This window comes from Pongo pygmaeus, chromosome 23 (genome assembly GCF_028885625.2).
Source record: "Pongo pygmaeus isolate AG05252 chromosome 23, NHGRI_mPonPyg2-v2.0_pri, whole genome shotgun sequence".
In the NCBI taxonomy this organism is placed as follows: domain Eukaryota; kingdom Metazoa; phylum Chordata; class Mammalia; order Primates; family Hominidae; genus Pongo; species Pongo pygmaeus.
This window is the reverse complement of record NC_085931.1, coordinates 55942416-55959678: the sequence shown is the minus strand read 5'-3', so window position 1 is coordinate 55959678 and position 17263 is coordinate 55942416. Positions and strand designations below refer to the sequence as shown.

General features: G+C 52.9%; 1 protein-coding gene across 5 annotated transcripts in view; it reads left to right on the top strand.

Annotated features, from left to right (window-relative positions):
- The window catches only part of PHF21B (PHD finger protein 21B), a 130979-nt gene that overhangs the window by 41776 nt on the left and 71940 nt on the right, over positions 1 to 17263 (top strand). The gene's annotated exons all lie outside the window — the stretch shown is intronic.

The window sequence follows — 17263 nt, the reverse complement described above, 5'->3', positions numbered from 1 at the left end:
CCAGGCTGGTCTCGATCTCCTGACCTCAAGCAATCTGCCCACCTCAGCCTGCCAAAGTCCTGAGATTACAGGTGTGAGCCGCTGTACCCAGCCTTGTCCCAAGCATTTTGGATAAGGGATACTCAATATGTGTTGCATCATAGACCAAGTACAGAGTAAACATTTCTTAGTCCCTGCTGATGCAAATAAATGATTCAATAAATGAATAAAGATGAGACAAATCTTCCGTGCAGAAGAGTTTCAAATAATTTTTGTAGCTGCTCCGCCCTCAAGGAGGGAGGGGTAACTCCCACCCCTTAAGGGTGAGCTGGGCACAATGGCTTCCTCCCAAAGATCACAGTATGGAAGGAAGGAAGTAGAGTAACTGCTGTGAAGATGCCTGACAGTCACACCTCAGCCAGGTCACCAAGGTCAACACCAACAACGACAAGCCAGGTCGACAAGATGCGCTCTTGATACGTGATGGAAATGGTACCACACACCTTTACAGTCTTCCTCCCCAAAGCCCATAACCCCAGCCTCATCAAGAGAGAAAGAGACACATACAGCTAAGAGGACATTCTGCAAAATTCCTGACCCATCCCCAGACTGTCCAGGTCATCAATAACAAGGAGAGTCAGAAACTCTCCCAGCCCAGGGCAGCTTGGGGAGAGTGATGATGAAATGTCATGTGGGATCCTCGTTGGGATCCTGAGACAGAAAAGGACACTGGGAAAAACGAAGGAAGCCTGAACACAGTGTGGACTTCAGTTAACAAACTATGTGCATGACATTGGTTCCCTAGTGGAGGCAGATGCACCAGGCCGGTGTCAGACGTTAACAGTCGCGGAAACAGCGTGGGCTACTGGGGAGTGCTCTGTGCTATATCTTCATAACTTTTCCGTAATCAAAAAGTATTCTGGAATACAATTTATTTTTTAAAAAGTAAAAGACTGGCCGAGCGCAGTGGCTCACGCCTGTAATCCCAGCACTTTGGGAGGCCGAGGCAGGCGGATCATGAGGTCAGGAGATCGAGACTATCCTGGCTAACACAGTGAAACCCCATCTCTACTAAAAATACAAAAAAATTAGCTGGGTGTGGTGGTGGGCACCTGTAGTCCCAGCTACTCGGGAGGCTGAGGCAGGAGAATGGCATGAACCCGGGAGGCGGAGCTTGCAGTGAGCCGAGATCGCGCCATTGCACTCCAGCCTGGGCCACAGAGTGAGGCTCCGTCTCAAAAAAAAAAAAAAAAAAAAAAAAAGCCTCTTCTGTCGTGGCCTAGCCTCTGTCCCCCTGGTCTCTGTGCAGGGCACATTGGTGGCCACCCCCCGTGAGCGAGAGGATCTCCAGCCCCCACCTCAGGGGACTCGGTGGTTGGAGAAAGTTCCTGATTCAGCTCCACGTGGCTCTCCATGGAGAAGCAGAAAGAGAATCGTGTTTTCTTACAGAGGCACTGAGCTGTGGTCATCTTTACCTGTGTTTTTTTCTCAACCTGCACACAGGGGACTTGGCCAATGGGCTCTGGGGGAGATTGCAAGTTGAATGGAGAGGCTGGGGGGTGGGAGACAAAGATCAGCCTTGCAAAGTCTGTCAAGAAAGTGTCTATCTATATAATGCACTAACTCGAGTGTGGGCGCTGCTCTGGGAGCCTCTGCAGCGATGCTACCTTTTCCATCTTGGACTGGACCTCACCCATCACAGTTTTTCTTGGTCTTGATGGCTTTGCTGGAGGTTACTGCGGGGGCTACCGCTGCCTCATGCTGGGGCCTTGATGTGTGTGGCAGCTGACAGGGTCGGCCTGGCCCCCACCTGTGACAGACGGATGGAGGGACCCAGGCTCTGAAGGGAGGACTCCTGGCTCCCTTCACCGCACCTGCCTGGCCTTGACCTGTGGTCTCCCTGCCTGCCCAGGGACTCCCTGGGGACAGGGGCTGGATCTCTTGCATCTCCAGTGCTGGGGCCTGTCTTTTCACAGGGACGCTGCAGTGGCCCCAGAGCTCCCAATAGACGCTGGCTTGCCCAAGGGTTGTGTGGCAAGAGCTGGGCTTGGGGGCCCAGCTTGTCTGCTTTGACCTTCACGCAGATTGTGTGACCTTGGGCAAGTGCCTGCACCCAACAAGGCTCAGACTTCGCTCAAAAAGGGGCTGGAGACTCCGGGTTTTCTGAAGCTCAGTGAGCAGCAGGGCTCGTCGCGTGGTTGGGGACGTCCCCGGCTCTGCCTCTCCCTTTATGCTGGAAAGCTGGGGTGGGGCCCTGGAGCCTGTCTAGGAGGCCCAGGCAGCATAGGAGTGAGGGACTGGAGGGATGCAGGGAGTGCCCAGGATGTGGGAGGGCATCTGGCAGGCTCTGGAGGAGGAGAGTTGAGCTGTGGAAGGGGTGTTCCAGGCTGGAGGGATGGCTGGAGAAACACCTGTCTCCAGAGGAAGACACAGCCCTCCCTTGGGTGCCCAGTGGGTGAGCAGGCCCGTGGGAGCCGGGCCTTTGGAAGTGGGATTTCTGGATGGGGCTCACCTCCTTTAGAGAGGAAGTGGTGGAGCAGGGGGTGTGCAGCTTTGGGATGGGGGTGTCCTGACCCCCTGTGCCTAGGAGTCCCTGCTCAGGGTCCTTGTGATACATGGCTAGCACTCACCCCAGGCTGCTGGGATGGCCCCGTCTTCCCCATTGCCTGGCATCTGGCGGTGGCTCCAGTGTGGCAGTCTGACTTCCCAGCCAGTGGGCAGTGTGGTCCTGTTTCGCTGTTCCCAGGTCAGACACCAGCCGCTCATCTCTGGTCTGGAGGGCAAGGGAGACAGACGGCGCAGACAGCCAGAACACCTGGGGGGCCCGGGGAATCGTCTCAGCTCAGGGCACTGGGAAAGGAGTCAGGGAGGAGAGGCTGCATCTGGGATGATAGAGGGAAACCCCTCAGCCAAGAACTGGGAAAATGGTGAGAACCTGGACTGATAGGAGGACCAGGGCCGTGCAGGATGGAAAAAGTCAGAAGTGGCAGAACCTGTGGGGTAGGGAGGGTGGAGCGGAGTGACTGAGTTCTTGCTGGACAGATGGTGAGCTCCGCTGGATGCAGGTGGCTAGTGTAGTGGTGGGGGGCGGATAGGCACAGACCCAAATGACCCACATCTGAGGGCTGTGCAGGGGGGAGAGGCTGGGAGGCGTCTTGAGGGGGATGAGCATGGCCATCCACATACAAGCAGGTGTGCAGCCGAGTTGGACCAGAGGCTGCTGTGGTCAGAGGTCAGGAAGCCTGGCCTGGCAGCTGCCCTGGACAGGTGGCCCGGGGGGAACGTCCAGCAATGCCCGTCTTCGGGCTGCTGTTTAAGCCACGTTGAGCCCCAGGCTGGGACTTAGAGTGGCTGCGGTGTTCACGCCACATTGCAGGCGCCCTGCTGGGAGCCCCACCGCACCACAGGGGAGGGAAAGGACACGAGCCCCTGAGATGCCCCTGCCCCGGGCACCCTATGTGCGTTGTTTTTCCAACCACCTCATCTCCAGTGTACGGACAGAAGCTGAGGCTCAGAGATGTTAAGGTGCTGCCCGGCCTCACACTGCAGAGGGCCGCAAGAGCAGGTTTGGTCCACACCTGCTGCACTGACAACTGGCCTGAGAGGCGGCTTCAGGCCCAGTTTACTGTGAGTCTCCGGGAGGCCAGGTGGCCAGGAGACTTGGGCCCGAGACTGGGGATGGAAAAGAAGAGGCTTTTAAAATCCTTCCTAGAAAATAAGTGAATGAATGAGTGAATGAATGAATGAACAGAGTAGACCCACTGCTTGTCTGAAGTCACATGGGAACTTGTGCCGCAGGCAAAAACTTTTCCCCAAAGACCTCACCCTGGGAGGCATCTCCCTTTAAAATGTAGTTATTAATCACTGCAGCTGGAATTAGCATAATCGGGTCATTTAAATGCTGAGCTGCAGTGAGTAAAATCTTCTCCTGCCGAGTCAGGGGCTGTTGTTTCGCTGCTGAAGGTCGGAGGTTTGGGAGTGGTCCTCCTCTGCGCCCCTGGGGTTGCCAAATGGCCAGGCCTGAGCTGCTCAGTGGGAGACCCCAGGTTCAGGGGTGCGAGAGTCAGTGTAGGGGGGCTGGGGTGCACCACGCGAAGTCCCATCCTCTCTCGGGCCGAGGCTGTCGGTGGGAAGAGTGGCCTCACTGTTGAGCGTGTCTTTGGGTGGGTCTGTGTTTAGGGAAGATAATGGTTAAAGAGTGATGCAGGGAAGACAGAGGGTTGAGGCCTCAGTGAATATTAATATTAACGAGTATATTGAATCCTCTGTGTTTGTCACTGTCTAGTGGCAGCACATACGTACAGATATTCATCTGTTTCATCTTCCCCACAGCCCCCGGAAACACACACTCTTGATCTTGTTGGGTCCGCTTCAGTGAGAAGGAAGCCGAAGCTTCCACTAACCCTCCCGACACACAGCTGGACGAGGCCGAGGTCAGGGCTGGAACACAGCTGGCTGGCCCTGGAGCCAGTGCCCTTCCAAAGATGACCCTGAGTGCCGTCTGTGTGCCAGGCTTTGATTCATTACCAGGAAGTCAATGATTTGAGTCAAAGGCAGGTGACAGGTGTGTCCACAAAATTAAGAAATGTCTTGTGTGGCTGGCCCTTGGGGTCCCCCACATGGAGAGAGAAGCTTTGAGCAGAGGTGTGGGGTGGGCCTGCTTCTCCGAACTTTGGTGGTGTTTGTCCTTGCAGATGTCACCTGATTCTGCTGTGGGCTGGGTTCAGGTGCTGCGCCTGTCATGGGACTCAGCCCCATATGGTCCCTGGGAGCGTACAGCCAGAGAAGGCCTCGGGTTCTCCGAGTTAAAACAAAGTCTGTGGTGAGGCCTGGACGCTGCCTTGCTGTTTACAGCCACCTTCGTATCCGTTCTCTTCTTTCATCCTTGAGCCCCACTTCTTGCTGGGGATGATGATGACAATGATGATGACCATGACGAGGGTTGCTGAGAAAGGCTTGGAGAAACCATGGATCGTGTCATCTTGGGGCTCTCAGACCCTGCTTCATAGAAGTCACTTTATTTCTAGGTAAAAAAACAAAATCCTTAACGGTGAGGGCTGGTCCACCCTCAGTACCCTCGAAACACAGTTCAGCGTGGTGGGTCACCCCCCCTCACCAGTGTGCTGTCTTGCCCTCGGGGCCGCTGCAGTGGTGAGTGGTGTGCGCGTGGCGGGTCGCCCTCCCTCTCCAGCGTGCTGTCTTGCCCTGTGGGCCGCTGCAGTGGTGTGAGCGTGGCGGGTCGCCCTCCCTCTCCAGTGTGCTGTCTTGCCCTCAGGGCTGCTGCAGTGGTGTGAGCATGGCTGCCAGGCCAGGCCTCCCGTGAGGTTTCCCCTCTGTTCCCAGAAGGGAGAGCAGGGAGTCCATGTCACAGCTGCAGAGTGTCCTTGCGGAGAAGCTGAGATCTTGATTCTGTTATGAGGAGGGATCTGGGGGGCAGCCCCTGTGCCCCCAGAGAGCTCAGCTTCCTCATTTCCAGATGGCAGTGTCTGCCCAGGGTTGTTGAAAGAACTGGATGAGCCAGTACCTTGCAAACCATGAAATAATGCAAAGGTAGAACGAGTCATGATTTGTTTTATCATCATGGTGCTTGGAAGAGAAAACTGTACCGTGCGGCTGTATTCCTGGTGCTATGAGGTGTTCTTGTAGGGCCTCTAAATGCATCGGAGCTGAGTCTTCTGGCCACATCGCAAGTCGAGCACGACCCCACCCCGCCCCAGCCTCTGTCCCCCACCGTTCCGTGAGGCACCTGCAGGCAGCTCTTCATCCAGGCATGTGTCCATCTAGTACCTGGTGTTCCCTCTGAGCAAGACACTGGGTTACATGGGACCCAGCTTGTATTTGTCAGAGTTCCCTGGAGAAACACAGCCAGTAGGATGTGTGGTGTACAGATGGTCCCTGACTGATGATGGTTTCACTTACTACGCTTTTGTGACTGTATCATGGTGCAAAAGCAGTACACGTCAGTAGAAAGCATACTTTGAATTTTGATCTTTTCCCAGGCTAGCACTATTCCATGTGATACTCCCTTGCAATGCTGGGTAGCAGCTGTGAGCTGCGGCTCCCATCAGCCACACCAATATTTAGGTGTTCTGAGCACATTAAGTTAGGCTGGGCCTCCTTTGCAATGCTGGGCAGCGGCTGTGAGCTACAGCTCCCATCAGCCATGCCAATGTTAGGTGCTCTGAGCACACTAAGTTAGGCTGGGCTAAGCTATGATGTTCAGCAGGCCAGGTGTGTTAAATGTATTTTCAACTTAGGATATTTTCAACTTACAGTGACTTTATCGGGATGTAACTTCATTGTAAGTTGAGGCGCATCTACAGATCATTAAAAAGTTATGTGAGGCTGTAGAGAAAAGGGAATGCTTATACACTCTTGGTGGGAATGTAAATTAGTTCAGCCACCATGGAAGGCAGTTTGGAGATTTCTCAAAGAACTTAAAACAGAGCTACCATTTGACACAGCAATCCCATTAACTGGGTATATATCAGAAAGAAAATACATCATTCTACCCAAAAGACACATGCGCTTGTGTGTACATCTCAGCGTTACTCACAATAGCAAAGACATGGAATCAATCTAAGTGCCCATCAATGGTGGATTGAATAAAGAAAATGTGGTACATATACACCATGGAATACTATGCAGCCATAAAAAAGAATAAAATAATGCCCTTTGCAACAACATGAATGCAGCTGGAGGTCATTATCCTTATTTATTTATTTATTATTTATTTATTTTGAGATGGAGTCTCGCTCTGTCGCCCAGGCTGGAGTGCAGTGGCGCAACCTTGGCTCACTGCAGCCTCTACCTTGCGGGTTCAAGCAATTTTCCTGCCTCAGCCTCCCGAATAGCTGGGATTACAGGGGTGCACCACCACGCCTGGCTTATTTTCGTATTTTTAGTAGAGACTGGGTTTCACCATGTTGGCCAGGCTGGTCTTGAACTCCTGACCTCAGGTGCTCTGCCCGCCTCGGCCTCCCAAAGTGCTCCTATTACAGGCATGAGCCACCACACCCAGCCTGTAGGCCATTATCCTAAGCAAATTAGAGCAGGAACAGAAAACCAATTATCACATGTTTTCACTTGGAAGTGAGAGCTAAACATTAGATTCACAGGGACATAAAGATGGCAACAGTGGACACTAGGGACTCCTAGAGCAGAGAGGGAAGGAGGGGAGCAAAGGTTGAAAAACCGTTGGGTACTATGCTCACTACCTGGGTGACAGGATCAGTTGTACCCCAAATCTGAGCATCACAAAGTATACCTATGTAACCTGCATCTGTGCCCCCTGAATCTAAAATAAAAGTTGAAATTATATAAAAAATCAGTCTGGGCATGGTGGCTCGTGCCTATAATCCCAGCACTTTGGGAGGCTGAGGCAGGTGGATCACGAGGTCAAGAGATCGAGACCATCCTGGCCAACGTGGTGAAACCCCGTCTCTACTAAAAATACAAAAATGAGCCGGGCGTGGTGGCGCATACCTGTAATCCCAGCTACTCGGGAGGCTGAGGCAGGAGAATCGCTCGAACCAGGGAGTCAGAAGTTGCAGTGAGCCGAGATCGCGCCAATGCACTCCAGCCTGGGTGACAGAATGAGACTCCTAAAAAAAATCAACTCACGTGATTTTGAAGGGACAGATCCTCAAGTCCCAGGATCTGCAGTGGGCAAGCTGGAGACCCTGAAGAGTCGATGCTGTAAGTTCCAGTCCAAAAGGAGGCTGGAGACCTGAGAATGGCTGATGCTTCAGTTTGCCTCCAAAGGCAAGAAAACCCTGGTGTCCAGGCTGAGTGCAGGCAGACAGCAGGACTTCTCTTACTGAGACCGTTTGCTCTGTTCAGGCCTCCGGCTGGTTGGATGAGACCCTCATTCACTGGTGAGGGCCACCTGCTTTACTGAGGCCACCAATTCCGATGTGAATCTCATCCAGAAACATCCTCACAGACACACCAAAGTAACGCTTGCCCAGACGTCTGTGCACCCCATGGTCCAGTCCAGTTGACAGAGTCACCATCACACAGCTCTCGGGGAAGACAGACATGGGAAGAACCAGCAGCCCAGGTCACCCACGGCCCCTTAATACGGGTGCAGACAGCATTGGCTTCCAGCCAGTGGAGGGCTGGGCGACGATTTGGGAAGCAGGTGACTGTAGTCGTTGAGGAACAGGAGTGGGGGGCTTTGCCTGGTGCGGCCGGACTGCAGTGTCGACCCAGAATTTTCTCATTTTTCAGGCAGTGAAGGAAAAAAGAGATAGTGGTCTTGATGTCGTCTCTTAAAGCCGCCATCTGACACTGAACTCAGGTAGCTGTGGAGGGAAGGAGGCGTCTCTGCAGGGCCAAGACGACTGGAGATCAGCAGGAAATGGAAAAATAGATCCAGCAATGGGTCCCGTGGCTTGTGGAGGCCTCGGCATCCAGGGGTTTCCTGGGATGGTTGTCTTTTCAGGCAGATGTTTACTTAGCATCTACTGGGTGCCAGGCCTTGTGTGAGGCATTGGATGTGCAGTGAGGAATGCTCAGGTTTCAGCCATTAGAGAGGGTTGCAGGACTAGAGACACGTCTGGTGCTGAGGTCACACAGCGGAGGGCCCGCTCTCTGGGGTGCAGACTGGCCCTGCTCAGAGCGCTTCCTGGAGGCGCTGCCCCGACTTCTCACGAGCTGGCCGGGCTTACTTTTGCTGCCTCACGTTTGGCTCAGCCCCTGCCCTTGCTGTTGCTCCGGTTGGGCCCTGTGCTTGCATCTCCTGAACACCTGTGCTTCTTTCATAACTCTGGTCTCAACTGAAGCCATTTCATCTCCTGGGATATCTTCCCTCCTGTTCCCCTGTTGGCCATCTCTTTACTGTTTTCAATGATCAGCTCCTCCATGAAGACTTTTCCCGTGGGTAGCACTGGCTCCCTCTCATTGATGCTTCTGCTGTGCCCAGCTCAGACATCCTCTGCAGCACCGGGACCACCTGGGTGCATCTTGAATGACCTGCCCGTCTTCCCATCACTGGCTTCCTCTCCATGGTAGGAGCAGAGACAGACTGGTCTCCAGGTCAGAGCCAGGGGCAGCCAGGTGTGAATGAAACCTTTTCTTGGGACCTTGGGAGAGCATTTGGTTGGAACTGGTGTCTACCGTTCACCTGGACCAGTTAGAAAGGAGGAGGAAGGACCCAGGCAGGGGACAGACAGCAGGAGCAAAGGCCCACACAAGAGCAAGGCGCAAAGAGGCCCAGAAATGTGAGAAGCCCCGCAGTTAAGGCATGAAGCACAAAGTGGAGAGTATGAGAAGATGGGTCGGGGCAAAATGTCATCATTCTCTAGAAGACATTTGTTATTCAGCATCACCAACACACCAGGCCCTCCAGAAGGCATGCGAGCCTCGTCCTGAGATGGGAGCAGATAGTCAGCAGTCTTAGGACATGCCAGGGGAGCTTCCAACAAGGAAGAGACCAAAACAGACAGAACCTGGATCTGAGAGGGAGAGGAGACCATGCAGGAAGCAGAAGGCTTCCAAAACTGTCTCATCCTCCGAGAAATCGGGCAGTAGACCATCTGAATCAGAATAGGCGCTCCAGCGGGGACCGGCCATGGAACCAGCGGGAGACATTGGAAATAAAATGTAGATCGCGCAGTTAAATAATCAAAGGAGGGGCCGGGTGCGGTGGCTCACACCTGTAACTCCAGCACTTTCGGAGGCCAAGGTGGGCAGATCACCTGAGGTCAGGAGTTCAAGACCAGCCTGGCCAACATGGTGAAACCCTGTCTCTACAAAATACAAAAATAAAAATAAAAAATTAGCCAGGTGTGGTGGCAGGCGCCTGTAATCCCAGCTACTCAAGAGGCTGAGGCAGGAGAGTCACTTGAACCCAGGAGGTGGAGGTTGCTGTGAGCCAAGATCATGCCACTGCACTCCAGCATGGGTGACAGAGTAAGACTCCGTCTCAAAAAAAAAAAAAAAAAAAAAAAATCAAAGGAAGGCTGGAAGATGAAGCTGAGGAGATCTCTCAAAAAGTAGAATAGGACGCTAATGGAATGGGACTAGGTGAGAGAAGTTGTGAAAATTGGAAAATCTCTGTCTAACTAATGAGTTTCAGATAAAACAGGGGTATTGGCAGAGAGAACCATATGGATGTAATGTGCACATTCCTAATCGAAGGACACAGGCCTCTGGGTTGAGAAGGCTCTCGGAGTTCTCAGCACAACTAACAGGAAAAGGTCCACACTGCAGTGCACACCATGAAATTCCAGAGCACAGGGTTTGAGCAGACCCCGGCTAGACCCTCACTGTGTAGGGAGAGAGTCAAGGAGGCAGCAGGCCCAGATGCCAGAAGCCAGCAGAGCCGTGCACTCAAAATGCCCAGGGATGGGGGCTGGCGTGGTGGCTCACGCCTGTAATCCCAGCACTTTGGGAGGCTGAGGTGGGCAGAGCATCTGAGGTCGGGAGTTCAAGACCAGCCTGACCAAATGGAGAAACCCTGTCTCTACTAAAAATACAAAAAATTAGCCAGGCATGGTAGCACATACCTGTAATCCCAGCTACTCGGGAGGCTGAGACAGGAGAATCGCTTGAACCTGGAAGGTGGAGGTTGCGGTGAGCCAAGATCGCACCATTGCACTCCAGCCTGGGCAACAAGAGCGAAACTCCTTCTCAAAAAAAAAAAAAAAAAAAAAATACGTCCAGTGGTGATCAGGTCCAGCTAGAGTTCTGCTTTTAGACATGCAAGGCCTGAACGGGTTTAGAATGCTTATTTCATGCGTCGCCTTTCTCAGAAAGCTACTGGGTGAGGCATTCTACTGAAATAAAGGAATTAAGCCCAGAAAAACAGCAGATCTAAATTCAGGAGAGGGGGCCCCAGCAACCTGGAGAGAAACGTATTTAGGTTAGCAACAGGGAACTGGTGCCTGGTGTGTTTGCACAGGAAAGGGTTTTATAATTCTATCAGGGAACTTAGGAAAAATTAGCAGGAGGAACCCAGAACGCCAAACAAATGGGAACTCAAGGCAGGAGAAAAAAAGCAGTGGTAGAAGAAAGAGAGGGCTGACTATTGATTCCGTGCATACGTTATTTAAATACGAATAAAATGGATTTGAGAACTCCCTCTGGAGGCAGCATGAGGACGGGCAGTGGCAAGCCCCAGAGGAACGCTGTGAGGGGCCCACACACCAGCCCTGTGCGGCAGCCCGGGTCTCTCTCACTCCTTCCACAGTCAGTTCGGGAACTTGCTTTTGTACCTTCAGAGGGTTTTTCATGCAAAGGATCAGGGAAAAAACCCAAACAGATTTTTCCAGAAGAGCTAATTGTTGTAAAGTGCACTGTCCGGTGCCTGACCCTCTGAGGCTGGGTGAGCACCGTGCAACTGTTCTCAGCCTGGCTTTCAGAGACTACGGTCCCCTGTAGAGGCTGTGGGTCCACAGCAGTGGCCAAGGAGTGGACACGCGGGGCCAGGGAGGCCACGGGTACAGAAGAATGCGCAGGATGAGGCAGCTGTGAGCTCAGGGAGGAGGGAGGGGGCAGTGCTGAGGTGGAGGTGGCCGTTGGACTGCCGTGTGGGCAGTGACCCCTGGGTACAGCTCCCACCACCAGCAGGAGGGCTGGGATGAGGGTGGAGCCCAGGACTGAGGCGTGATGGCTGCCTCCTCTTTCCCTGTGGTTGGTGAGTGGATGTGGCCATTGTCTCTCTTCACTCGGTTGGCTCCTGAATGCTGCGGGCCCAGCCGTGAGCATCTAGGGTACAGCTTTGATGAGAAGGGAGGGAGGTCAGAGGAGGAGGGAGAGCCCACCGCTTGGAGGGGCCTCTGTCCCTTAGCCCAAGTTTTCTATTTCCAAAGTGGATTCCAGAAATAGAAAGCACTGCTTTGGGTGGGCCCAGCAAGAGGTCCCCCGGGCCTTTCCGGTGGTCAGGCCTCATGGTCCTGCTGGCCTTGGGCTTCAGACCTCCTGGGGCCGCTTGTGGAGGGTCCCTCGAGGTCTCCCTGGGCAGCAGCCGCCTCGTGAAGGAAGCTCGGCAGCTCTGCAGTCCCATAATGTGTGATAAATCCCAGTATTTCTGCCATTAAACGATATTGTCACAGGGCTAAGTTGCCACCTGCAATGAGTAAATTAAATATTGACGATTTCATTGACTGTTAGATTTAATTTGGAGCCATCTTGCTGGGGCCCTAATGGGGCTGCAGATGACTTACTGTTTAATCCCGGCTGTCACCCCATTAAATGTTGAGTAATGAGGAAAAGATACACTCATCAGGGTAAGAAAGTACTGACTCTCTGGCCCCTGGGTTGGGCCTCTACCTCATAGACTGGGTGCCCTAGCATTGGGGCCACTCTCCAAACAGCCTTCCTCTTCCTGCTCAGCTTCTCCCCCAGGCAAAATCCCCCTCCCCAGGGAGCCTCCTCCCTTGGTTCCCCTGTATCTCCGACCCATCGAGGCCAGCCTCGTGGGACGTTGCTTGTGCAGAGCACACAGAGCATCTCCCCTGTGCTCCCACCGCTGTGTCGTCAAGCTGGAGGGCTCAGTCCCCTTCCTCGCGGGCTGATGGCTGGACGTTGTAGGGTGGGCGGGGACAGTTGCGTTGTTTATCGCTGTGCGTGAGACAAAGCATGGTGCCTCCCTGTCGTGGGCCAGGGCTCATATAGAACTACCAGGGAAGTGCGTGCCCTCAGCCTCCCCACTCTCCTCATCTGTAATATGACGGAAGCGTCTTTGAGCTCTGACCACGGCCCGACTCAGTTCTAAGCACCCACATCAGTCAGGGCTCACCAGAGAGCAGAACCAATGGGATACAGATGGGGATGCGTATGGGGATTGATCATGGGAACCAGCTCCTGCAATGGTGGAGGCCGAGAAGTCCCGTGATCCACCACCTGGAAACTGGAGACTCGGGAACGCAGGTGCTGTCATTCAGTCCAGATCTGAGGCCTGAGGGCCTGGTGGGTAAGTCCCAGAGTCTGAAGGCCTGGGAACCAGGAGCTCTGAGGCCTGAGAGCAGGAGAAGGAGGATGTCCCCGCTCAGGAAGAGAGAAGGCACCCTTCCCCGCCTTTTGGTTCTATCTGGGCCCTCAGTGGATTGGAGGAAGCCCACCCGAATTGGTGGCGCGGATTCCCTTTCCTGGGTCTACCTACCCGTATGCTGATCTCTTCCAGAAACGCCCTCACAGACACACCCAGAAAGCATATTTGCCAGCCGTGTGGCACCCCTTAGCCGGATCAGGCTGCCGTGTGAAATTAACCGGTACAGGACCGTGAGCGCATCTTCTCACTTTGAGGTCACAACACCCCTGTGAGCACAGGTGGTGTTTACCCAGATGAGGAGGCTGAAGCCCAGAGAGGCTCAGGGGGCTTCCCGAGGTCACACAGCTATGGAGTGGTGCTGTGTGCTCCTCCAGGGCGCTGTACCGGCTCTTGTCTGCAAGTGGGGCTGGTGGTGTTGCTGCAGAGCTTCCTCTGAGGCCGGGACTCTGGGAGACATAGCATGACCGCTGACTTCTTCTTAACCGGCCATTCCCACCCTCTGCCCACTCAGGCTGGATGCAGCTGCACCGCTGGACAGTGATCCCTAGTGTGGTCACTGTGGGCTTTGCTTGATCATGGCTTCTGGGCTGGAAGCTCCACCCCGCCTGCCACCCCGAGGTGCTGTTGTCCCTGCCTGCTCCCAACATCACCCGTCCTGCCTTCTCTGTCCCATTCCTTCTCCCTGGAGGACTGTCCTCTGTGCCACCTGGCAAGATTTGCCTCTTCCTTCAAAGCCCGACTCCGGAGTCCTGCCCAGAGCCTGTCTTCCGGCGGGGCCGGACCACTCTTCGGTTAAATTCCTGGGAGCGTGGGGTGGGAAGGACTCAAGTGCATCAAGCCCAGTCTCTACAAACACAATACGCTCGGTGCCTGGAGATGGATGTTGGTACCTTTGGTTAAAGGATGGTTTTGTGATGTGAATAATTACTGCTTGGTGAATCTGTAGACCTGAATTGCTCAAGAGAAGCCAGATGGTTTTATTTAGAGAAGCAGGTAAAATGGGATGGAAGATGGTAAAATGCAGACAGGGCTTCATGCAGAAACGCTTTGTGTGTTGCACACGCTGGCTTGGCTAGTGCCGGGTGGCTCCACGCCACAGAAACCTGCTAGCATGGAGCAGCTGGACCATCAGAGCCAGCTGTTTCTTCATTCACCGTAGCTGTTTATGGAATGACTGCCTCAGATGTGGCACTGGGCACCAGGTAGGGAGAGAGGAATCTGGCAAGATCCAGATCCAAGATCCCTGAGCATGAGAGGGCCTGGAGGAAGGGCAGCCTGTGTGTCCTGCACTGGGTCCCCAAAGAGGGAGGGAGTGATGTGTCCCAGTGACCACAGACTCTTTCAGAAGGCTGGAAAGTACCAGATAAGCACTGGGTGCTTGCAAAAGTATTTTCCAAGGGGTTTTTTTTTTAACAACAAGAAAGAAATGAAATGTACAATTCATTAGTAAGAAAAGGACCTTGGCAGTGCTATTTCCTGTAGCTGCATCAGCTGGTAGCTTTCCTTCCCTGTAAACCTGGATCCTCTCAGGGCCCGAGGAATCACGGTGGGCCACACACCACTGGGGGTCTGCTCTGAGCCGGGAGAGGCTCCTTAGGAAGAGCCCGGTGGGGTGGTGGTTCAGGCCAAGGGCACGCTGAGCTGCCTTTCAGGGCCAAGCCTGGCTTCACCTCTCCTGGCAGGGTGGGCTTGGGCAAGTTGCTTCACTGTTCTGTGCTTCAGTTGGCACAGCTGTTGAATGGGCATGATCATACCTTTCCATAGAGTTGTTTTGAGGATTAATTAATGCTTAAAATAGTATTTAGTGCCTAAAAATCCGTAAGATGTTAGGTATTATTTTGTAAGCCATGCTTGCTTGTAATACTAATGGGTGCATTTGGGTCTGACAAAGTCCAATGCATTCTTCAAAATTCTGCTCACCCACACACCTGGAAGCTGCAGGTCTCAGGAAGGAGGGCTGGGGCCTCCCCTGGGGAATCTCCATTTTAGCAGGAAGCTCCCTCTCCACTCCCCCACTGAGACACATTAGCAGAGAAAACATTTAGAGGAGTTCACAGTGTTGAAAGATCCACTCTGGGGCTGGGATGGTGTTGCAAGCAGAGAGGCTAATTAATAAATTAGAGCAGGAAAAATAAAACGAAAGGGAACGTGGAAAATTAGCGGTGATCACACCACAAAAGCCCAATGGAACCTGTGGCTGTTTGGTTTGCATAAGACTTGCAGGGAGGAGTAGGGAGGGGCACTCACAGGAGCTTCAAAGACAGGAATTGCTGCGAGTTCTAATTTCCAGTGTGATGCATCAAATGGGTTGAGTTTCTGCTTAAAACAAACTGGGAAGTTGTACCCCAACTAGCTAGTGCATCCTGCCCAGGGATGGGGAATCAGACCTGTGAGAGCGATTTCTGCCCCAGCTGCAGGCCTCAGTGTCCGAGAGAAGAGTCCTGTGGGGACCTTCTCCTTCTGGCTCAGTGTTCATGGGCACCCTGGGCCTCAGAGAGAGGAAGGGGCTGCTCACGGCTGAAGCCATCATAGCAGTTGGGCTCCTGATGCCTGGCCCACCCCAGCCCACTTCTTGCCCCCCGGACTGCTATAGAAGAGACCCCAGGGTCTGCGGAATGGGGAGGAGCTAGGTCAGCAGGGCACAGGGCAGCCCAGCGCACAGGGCTCAGCATTCCTGAGGGCGACTGAGGGCTGGGAGGGTGCTCGACGCAGGGGCTGAGTCCTGCCTTTTGCCCTGAGAGCTCTCTGTCACTGAGAATCTGCGCCTAGCACCCCATTCACATCACTGAGGGCTGCCAGGGTCTCTGACCTTTGGGGTTATTTAGAGGAGGCTCATAATTATAGGCTTTTTAAAAATCATAGAATCTTGGAATCAGACTCTTACATGCTTCTCTTTTTCAACTGTAAACATATTCATCATAGGAAATGTGGAAAGTATAGTAAAGGATAAAGAAATGGAAAAACAGAAATTTATCATATTCTCCATGAGAGGCAGTCACCGTTAGTGATTAGATGTAATTCCCATCAGTTGAAAGCCCCAAAACTCTGGGCATCGTTCAGTCCACTTGGGACTTGACTTTTTCTTCGGTTCTGCCTCCCCGTGCTCCCTCCACCCCCACGATAGACAAGAACCTTTTCCCATGTCAAAACTGTTTTCAGTGACCATATGCCATTCTGTTGTGGAAACATGCCACAGTGAACTGAACAGTTTCTCTAACGTTGCATGCATGTTGGTTCTATTTTATTTTCTTTTTTGAGACAAAGTTTCGCTCTTGTTGCCCAGGCCAGAGTGCACTGGTGTGATCTCGGCTCACTGCAACCTCCAACTCTCGAGTTCAAGCGATTCTCCTGCCTCAGCCTCCAAAGTAGCTGGGATTACAGGCGTCTGCCACCACGCCTGGCTAGTTTTTGTTTTTTTAATAGAGACGAGGTTTCACTGTGTTGGCCAGGCTAGTCTGGAACTCCTGACCTCAGGTGATATACCTGCCTCGGCCTCCATAGGTGCTGGGATTACAGGTGTGAGCCACAGCACCCAGCCAGTTCTGTTTTCTTAATTGTATACATAACACGCAGTGAGCACCATCACAGAGAAGTTTAACCACAGACCTGAGAATCATGGAATCGTTTCATCATAACCACTGTTACTCAGAATCTTTATTTCACTCTTGTTCACCACCTCTTTCTAAAAGAAATTTGAAATAATAAAGGACAAAAGGCAAGGAAAAGTGAGATGGGAAATGCACAAAGCTAACAGTCCACTAAAGTTAAACCTGCACCTATCCCATGATCTAGGAGTTCCACTCCTGGGTGCAGACCCAACAAAAATGAGTGCCTGACTCACCTAAAAAAAGGTGTTCAGCATTAGCCGTTCTTTATGATAACCCAAACTGGAAACAACCCAAATGCCAGTCAGCAGTACACTGGAGATGTAGATTGTGGTCCATTCACAGAGTGGAACACTATGCAGCAATGAAAAAGGACATCTGGATACAACAACTTTCATGCATCTCACAGGTGTTAATGTTGGGCAAATGCATCAAGACCCAAAGAGTGCAAACTGTGTGATCCCTTTTATGTAAAGCAGGGATTCCCATCCCCCGGGCCACAGACTGGTACTGGTCTGTGGCCTGTTAGGAACTGGGGCTCACAGCAGGAGGTGAGGAGTGGATGAGTGAGCAAAGCTTCATCGCTCACATTACCCCGAGTTCCGCCTCCTGTCAGATTAGCAACAGCATTAGATTTTCATAGGAACAGGAACCCTATTGTGAACTCCACATGCAAGGGATC